The sequence below is a fragment of the Centropristis striata genome, chromosome 5 (assembly GCF_030273125.1).
Source record: "Centropristis striata isolate RG_2023a ecotype Rhode Island chromosome 5, C.striata_1.0, whole genome shotgun sequence".
Lineage (NCBI taxonomy): Eukaryota > Metazoa > Chordata > Actinopteri > Perciformes > Serranidae > Centropristis > Centropristis striata.
In genome coordinates, this window is record NC_081521.1 from 37,624,152 (window position 1) to 37,632,397 (window position 8,246).

An 8,246-nucleotide genomic window follows, 5' to 3' on the forward strand; every position below is an offset into this window, starting at 1 on the left:
CTCTGGTTCAGATTCCACCATGAGGGGACAGCTGATTTAGTCTCCCTGAGATTTAGTCTCCCCGTGGGCTGACTGCAGGTCAGACTATATCATCTAGAATCTCTATCCTTTCTGTGTCCTCGCTCCTCTTTTACTGAGGTATCTATCGTCTTTTTCGAAACACAGATTGTCACGCTGAAACTCAAGCGGATCACCAGGTTGCACCCAGTAAAGAAGGAATTAGGGAAGAGTGTTTTTTTTTTCACATGCAGCACTCAGGTGGAGGGATCACAGTATCAGTTAAGAGGGTGAAAAAGAAAAGAAAGTCAATCCCTCTGAATTCAAGGCTAAGACTAAGCAGAGAGCGTCTCAGTTTGCCCAATATGGTATGGTATGCTGAGACACCTCAACCATGTGATGTGAGGAAGCAAAGCGACTTAGAGGGAGGAGGAGGAGAAAGAGGGGGGGTTGATCCTCCTGGACTGTCGTTCTGTGAGATATTAAGCAGCGCTTCTAGTTAAAAGAATCTCTGAACGCATGCTTCACATCTGCGATTGCGGTACATCTCAAAGTATTGCATCAGAGACCAGAGTTGCGCTGCCTTTGAAGCATGCTTAGATTTCGGGTGTGAGAGAACCAGGATGTGAATATGAAACAATGGTGCTTATGAATATTGAACAATAAAATGATTGTTGCGTAAGATGCTCAGCTATAAAGTATTTCATGCCTGGATTCCTTTTTTTCTTAGTGAGTTTTACTGATGATAACTAATGTATGTAATGGACATACGGAAACATATTCTAAAGGGAGCTCAATGTATTAGGCCTGAGTCTGTTTGAAGAGAGCTGTAAATTCTCCTTGGTAGGATGAGAACAATATAAAACCTTTTGGCTCCATCTAGTGGTACTGAGGGAGAACAACAGGAAAAAATGTCAATATCAAGCAGAGCAGCTGAGAGCATATTTTCTTTCTGTGGTGATTATCGAAGGCAGTTCACCCCCCAAAACAAAAACACACGATTCCTCCTACCTGTTCTATGAATTTGAGTTTTAAAAAGATATTGGCAGAAGAAATGTCTGCCTTCTCTCCAATTCAATTCCATGGGACTATATGGCACTTGTGTTACTCAAAAAATACATTTAAAAAAGGTGAAACATTTCAAATGTGCTTTGTGCCATTTAGTTCCATTACGTTCAAGAGAAAGCCGCATCTCTATGGCTGATATCTCCAACACTCTGCACCTCACACCAAAACAATCTAGACTGATAAAAATGACTGCAGGTATGACAACATGTATGTATATTTGGGGATGAACTGTCCCTTTGAAAGAGCATAAAAGTTTCCTAAATACCTCTGCAGTGTAGTTGTCTGTACCATCGACATCATAGCAATGTCGTCTTTGTTTCAGCGTCGTTGCAAAGCTCAGCTGTGCTGCATCTTCAACAGGGTTCTGATTTTCATCTCTCCATCTTCTCTCACCAACTGCACAAATGAAATAAGTATCTCTGTTGTATACTTTTGTAGGCAAGGCAAGTTTATTTATATAGCACAATTCGGACACAGGGACATTCAAAGTGCTTTACAGGGGCAAGATTAAAATACATAAAACACATTAGAAAACATTTAAAAGGGAATAAAAAAAAAAAAGTGAATGAATAAAACATTTAAGAGCGAATGAATAAAAATTACAGGTTAAAATGGAAACAGAAAAGTCTTCAGACTTGATTTAAAAGAGCTGAGAGTTGCAGCAGACCTCAAGTTCTCTGGGAGTTTGTTCCAGAGATTTGGTGCATAAAAACTAAACGCTGCTTCTCCTTGTTTAGTCCTAACTCTGGGGACTGGAAGTAGACCTGTCCCAGACGACCTAAGGGCTCTGGACGGCTCATAACGTATCAGCGGATCGGTAATATATTTTGGCCCTAGACCATTTAGGGCTTTATAAACCAACATTAATATTTTGAAATCAATGTATTCATCAGTCATGAATTTAAACAATGACACAACTCTTTTTGACAAATCTGAATGGTTCCTCGAGGCCCTCTTTCTGAGCTGACAAGATAACTGACATATACAGGGATACATTACTTTTAAAGGCTGAGTTTTCACCTGTGATTAGTGTTGATTGGTGCTTTTACGTAGCACTGCCTCTCCCAAAGTCTCAATAAACCTATCAGGATTTCTATCATACAGGTTTTAAGGCAGGTATTGTAACAGTAGAGGCCTCTCTGGTGTCAAATTTACATCAAGCATAAATGTCACTATGTACTTTATATTTATTTGGTTGTGAATTACTTTTTGGCACAAGGAATGCATTCTGTACATGTAAGGCTCATTTAAAATATGAAATATTTCCTAATTTGTGCAACAACAATGCTTGCTATTCTGTATTTTGTCATTTTCAGTTTTATTCATTAGATGAGAAGAAAGAAAAAAATGCATTTTGTTTGGAGCACATGGTTTTGTGGGGAGATAATGAGGAAGTAAAGCCAATGTAAAGCACACACACACACACACACACACACACACACACACTTAATGTATTCCTGACCTCTAAAGGCGTTGTTGCAGTAAAGCAGGCTGCAGGATCCAGCAACAGACGAGTATGAATGGTTTGGTACTGGAGACTCATCGAGGGTTTCTAACCTGGGTTCAATATTCCCCTGCTGCACATGCAATAAGAAATAAATCACAAGCATCATCCAAAGTTATTAAGCAACCACATCCGCAGCAGAAAGCCTAAACTGATTTCTGTATACATTCCTCTTCCTAACCTCGTCCATTTTGCTCCATTTCGGGCTGATCTCTGTTGTTTCTGTGGACTCTGTCGAGCCAATTGTGACCCTCCTGTCATCTGTCAAGCCTTTCCACAGACAGGTCCTTTCATCCACAGTGCCTCCTTCCTCCATCTGTCTGTCTGGAGGAGACAGGCTGTTGGTCTTCTGAGCCTCTTTCAGGTCTGTCAGAGTCACACCCTGCAGGACATTCATGCGGCTTCATAATGTCAACAGTCAAACAAAATCCAATAAAAAATCTCAACCTCTGTCAGCCATTTGGTCTTTACCTGAGTTGACCTGCGGGTTTGTCTGGCATGACGAGACTTTGCTTTCCTCTGAGACTCCGCTTCCTCATCCCTGACCGGGGTCAGATACGACCTGGGTCAGTGAAAAAGAGAACAGTAAACAAAACAAAAATGTTAAGCAATAAGACTTTAGCAGGGCACTGTCACAGAATTACACACAGACGGTTATGTAAACCATTCAAGGACAGAAGACAGAACACACTTTTGTTTTTTCAGGGCAAATATATATAATATTATAATAATATCAAACATTATCGATGGAGCACTTTTCAGAACCCAGGTCACTTAGTGCTTCACTCACAAGGAAGCACATTAAAACCAACCATTATGAAATCAAATATGAAGTCAAATCAAATAGGGAAATTATAAGTAAAGAAAATACTTGAATAATATAGGTCTGCAGACAAAAACAATCCAATAAAAAGTTTGCTGTATATTTTATATATACACTACCGGTCAAAAGTTTTAGAACACCCCAATTTTTCCAGTTTTTTATTGAAATTCAAGCAGTTCATGTCAAATGAACAGCTTGAAAGGGTACAAAGGAAAGTGGTGAACTGCCAGAGGTAAATAAAAAAAGGTAAGGTTAACCAAAACTGAAAAATAATGTACATTTCAGAATTATACAAGTAGGCCTTTTTCAGGGAACAAGAAATGGGTTAACAACTTAACTCTATGGAGTCTTGGGATATTTTGTCCATTTTTAATTCTTTTCATGTCTTTGTAAGTCATTTTGTGTCTTTTTTTGGTCATTTTGTGTCTTTTTTTAGTCATTTTGTGTCTTTTTTGTCATTTTGTGTCTTTTTTTAGTCCTTTAGTCCAACATAAAATGTGATTTTGAATCTTTTTTTTACTTTCAAAACACTATCATGCTCAATAAAGAATTTTAAATCTTGCAAATGTGCATTCATTTCAGAGTACACTGAGACATTAAACTGCATTGTTTTCAATTAAATTCTGGAAAAGTTGGTGTGTTCTAAAACTTTTGACCGGTAGTGTATATTGATACTTGATGCTCCAAAAAGGTGTGTAACCCTTAATTCTTGTTGGGGTAGCATTCTCCAGTCTCTCAGGCTGATGAGTGATGAGCAGGCTACAAGATAACTCCACACTTAATTCTGAATATTCTTTAATAACCAACATCGGCACGACAGCATACAGCATTCCACTTCACGGGTTTATGTTTATGATATTTCTTATTTTAAAATAAATAAACTAGACACCTTTTTTGCTTACAGTAGCACAAGTTTGCCTTTTTCTGACGTATACGTCACAGCGATATTTCTGTTACTTGTTTTATATTAATTTGTTCAGGAAATATGGTCAAAACAGGTTAAATGCAATACAGGACATTAACAGATTAGAATTGTTAAATGGGTTTAAACTGAACAAAAAATAAGCTTTTTGAAATTAGCTACTTTTTCACATTTCTGTTTCCAGTCACAGTCACATTTTGGAGAAGTCCCTTCTTGTCAAAGTCAAACAGTCTTGCTATGGGATTTAATGAGTTAAGATGAAGCATAAAGGTGAATATAGGAGATTATAGAACATTTAAAGTCTTTGTTACATGCGTGTCACCGTGGGTTCTTATGGGTCAAATGATTAAAATAACCCAAAACATATTTTTTCCATTAACTAAGGTTACAGGTGTAAAGCAGCACAGATTCATCGTAGATCAGTGTTAAACTCTTTCTAACAGCCAGATTCACTTTGTTCATTTGTTTTTTGTTTGGCTATTCTGAAATAGTGAAGACAATGCAGCTCCTGATTGCATACATTGTTAAACTGAGACTCTCGTGGATTCAGTTAGCCCAAATGTATTCATGTGTGATGATGTTAATCCCCAAAGTAGCTATTTATTGCAGTGAGACCCTTTTTGACTTTTTATTATTTCACTTGGCCTGTTGTGACCTCTAAGATAATCACAGCCTCATGGAACTTAACATCCTTTTAAAAAAGAGATGCTATAATTCTTTACAACTTGAGGCCTAGGGCTTGACTATAAGACAAACAGAAATATTTTTTGTTTTTTTTAAATAGTACAATAAAGTTCTACTCGAGTGAAACTGTTTTGTGTCCTGTTTTTTTTTTGTTTTTGTTTTTTTAAAATCGTTTGGACATCATGGCACGATTAACCCCCCAAAACCTATTTTCTGAAATATCCAGCAACCAATTATTGAAATAAAATTTTTCAACAAAATTTAAAAGAAACAATTTAATTTTAAAATGTACATGTATCTAAAAAGAAATGCATCACATATATGGCAGTACATGTATGGCTGCTGTGTGTTTAATTGTAGCCTAATGCTGCATCAGCATGTGTAACATCCCTCTGATTTACACTTTTAAATCATTTCTACTGGCATTAAGTGCTACCTACACATCTTTCACCAGGAAATACATCAAATTAAGAAGGGAGAGTGCTCTGAAATGCATTTTCATTGTCTCATTGTGAACAAACAATATCACAAGGTAGACAGGACAGGAAGACAGGGTATGAAGAGAGAGAAATACTGCACACATGAGGAGAGGAAAGGAGGAAAAAAGCATGAAAAAAAAAAAATCTACGATGAATCTGTGCTGCTTTACACCTGTAACCTTAGTTAATGGAAAAAATATGTTTTGGGTTATTTTAATCATTTAAGTTATTATTATATACAATAATTATTTCATTATTATTTATGGAACTTTCACTATCATTTATGTATTCACTGACCATTTTTAAAAGTCATCTTAAAACCTATTTTTATTCCTTGGCTTTTAACCACGCATGAGACTCTGCTCTTGTTTTTAGTGTTTTATGGTTTGCTTTTATTTATTGTTTTTTTAAATTGTCTTTTAAAAAGCAATGAATCTATTTATTTTAGTGTTTATTTCCTGTTTTATTTATTTTATTGTCTCTTGTTATGTTTGTTTATGTACAGCACTTTGTTGCGGCTGTTGTTGTTTTAAAGTGCTTTACAAATAAAGTTGAGTTGAGTTGAGAGTTGAATTATATTTAAGTTGATATTACTTGTCCCCTTGCCAAAGTTAATTAGTTCCTACCTGCCCTTGTTTTGGGGGACAGGTATAGGTGAGGGGTAGTCAAGCGGATGTGGTAGTTTCGCTGGGTTTCTCTTGTGTTGTGACTTTAAGACCTGAGCTCGATTTCCGCAAGAGGCTTCACAGACACAGAAAGAGCTGAGCAAGCATCAGTAGAGAGGCTCATGTTTTACCAGAGAGCAGCTCGCCCCTCCTCTGCTACGCTTTTACTGGTATTGATCTCTCAGTTGTGGAGTCACCCTGAATCCTGTCTGAGAGTCAGTGGGATGGTCGGCTGCACAGCCTACTGTTTAATGTAAAAAACATAGGATATGGACTATAGACTACAGGCTGATATCAGAAATTACAGTCAAAAAAATCAGCAACTAAACAAGTTTGAGCTACCCCATCTGTGCATCCTTACAAACAGATTCATTAACAAATACAGTCATGAGTTAAGGTTAAATCCACCAGCAAAATGCTCTTCTTAAGATGTATAATAAAATAATGTTAATAATTAATACGCTAAAATAGTTGCTAAGCATAATATCCCTTAGACAATAATTACTAATGTACATAAAAAGTAGATCAAAGAGAGTGACTAATTTTCAGCCACCAAAGCAACAAACTACAAGCTCACATTACATCATTTCAAAGAGGCCTACAGCACGTGTTCAGAGCTCACTTACTCCACATTTATGTGACAAACATGAGGCCCAGGAGCTTTGTCAAAAGTAGGCTTATCAAACTAAAAAGGAAATAGGTGAAGTAAGAATCCAGGAATAGAACAGCATGACTCAGTCTCTATGAAACTTACCTGGGAACAAATGCTTGCATGGTCCCTGTGGAAGGTCAGAGACTGAGGCACTGAGACACTGCAGCAGTGATGTGTGGGAGAGGCTGAACACAATGACTCTGTTAGAGGCTAGAGTGCAGAAAGAGAGAGGGAGAAAGAGAGAGAGAGAGGGAGAGGGAGAGAGGGGGCGAGAGGGAGAGAGACTTCCTGCCTATCTGAATGATGCACAATCGATTAGGGCTTTCTGTCTGCCACGGTCTAATGCAAGTGAGTCTATAAACATGTGCAGCAAACACATTTCTTCATTCTGGTAATGTTTGACCAAAGTTGCATGGACACATCATTCCATGGGAGTGTATTGCACACTCTGTATGTTTTGTCTCTCACTAACTAGGTGTTTTAAACCTTGGTAACAGTAATTCAGTCAGTCACACATTGGTCGTTCAGGCCAACTGCAGACATGCTTTAGTCATGTCATGACTGATCTGCATCTTCCCTGCGGAGTGTGTGTGTGTGTGTGTGTGTGTGTGTGTGTGTGTGTGTGTGTGTGTGAAAAACTGTAAGGGTGGCATCTTTGGGTGATATTTAGGTTGCATCTTCTGCAATACAGTGCACATTAAAATGATAGAGGAATGTGTCTTTAAGAGGTTCAGTTTAGTATTCACTCAGATATGTGACAAAATATAAACTTGTTTTACAATGCTGTGTTTCAAAGAGTGTTTCCTCATATATTAAAGAGGCACATGTCATAAAACACCTGGGGACTGTAGTTTTTAGTAAATGTTTTCAGCTGTGGTTTGGTGCTTTAGTGAACATTATCATCACACTAGTGTCTTGAATAGTTTTTGGATAACAGCTGGCTCTGTAACACTTAAGGTTGATATTATTTTTTGTATGAAAAACCTTTGGAGATTTCTGCAAGAATTTTTCAAGGATTGAATGTTGATTACTTCTGTTCTGGAATTTGACCAGAAACCAACTTATTGTCAATATACCTAGGAAAGCCATGCATTTTCTGGTTGTAAAGACGCTTTTTAAAGGATATTTAAGTGTCATGAGGCTGTGATTATCTAAGGGGTCACAACAGGTTGTTTTATACAGTGACGTCAAGTAAAAAAATGTCAAAATGGTCTCACTAAAATGAAATTTTGGGACTAATTGAATCCACAAGAGTCTCAGCTTCAGTTCAGACTCTTTAGGTACAGCTATCTTAAGGTCAGAGGTCAAGTGACCCCTTTAATTGGCCATGTCAGTTTTCCCCTGACCTAAACTGACCTGACTACAGTCTCTCAAAGACAGGGCATCGGATCCTTTTACCAGCAGCCACGTAATAGGATCAACAAGAATTGTGCACGACACAACAGAACAGAA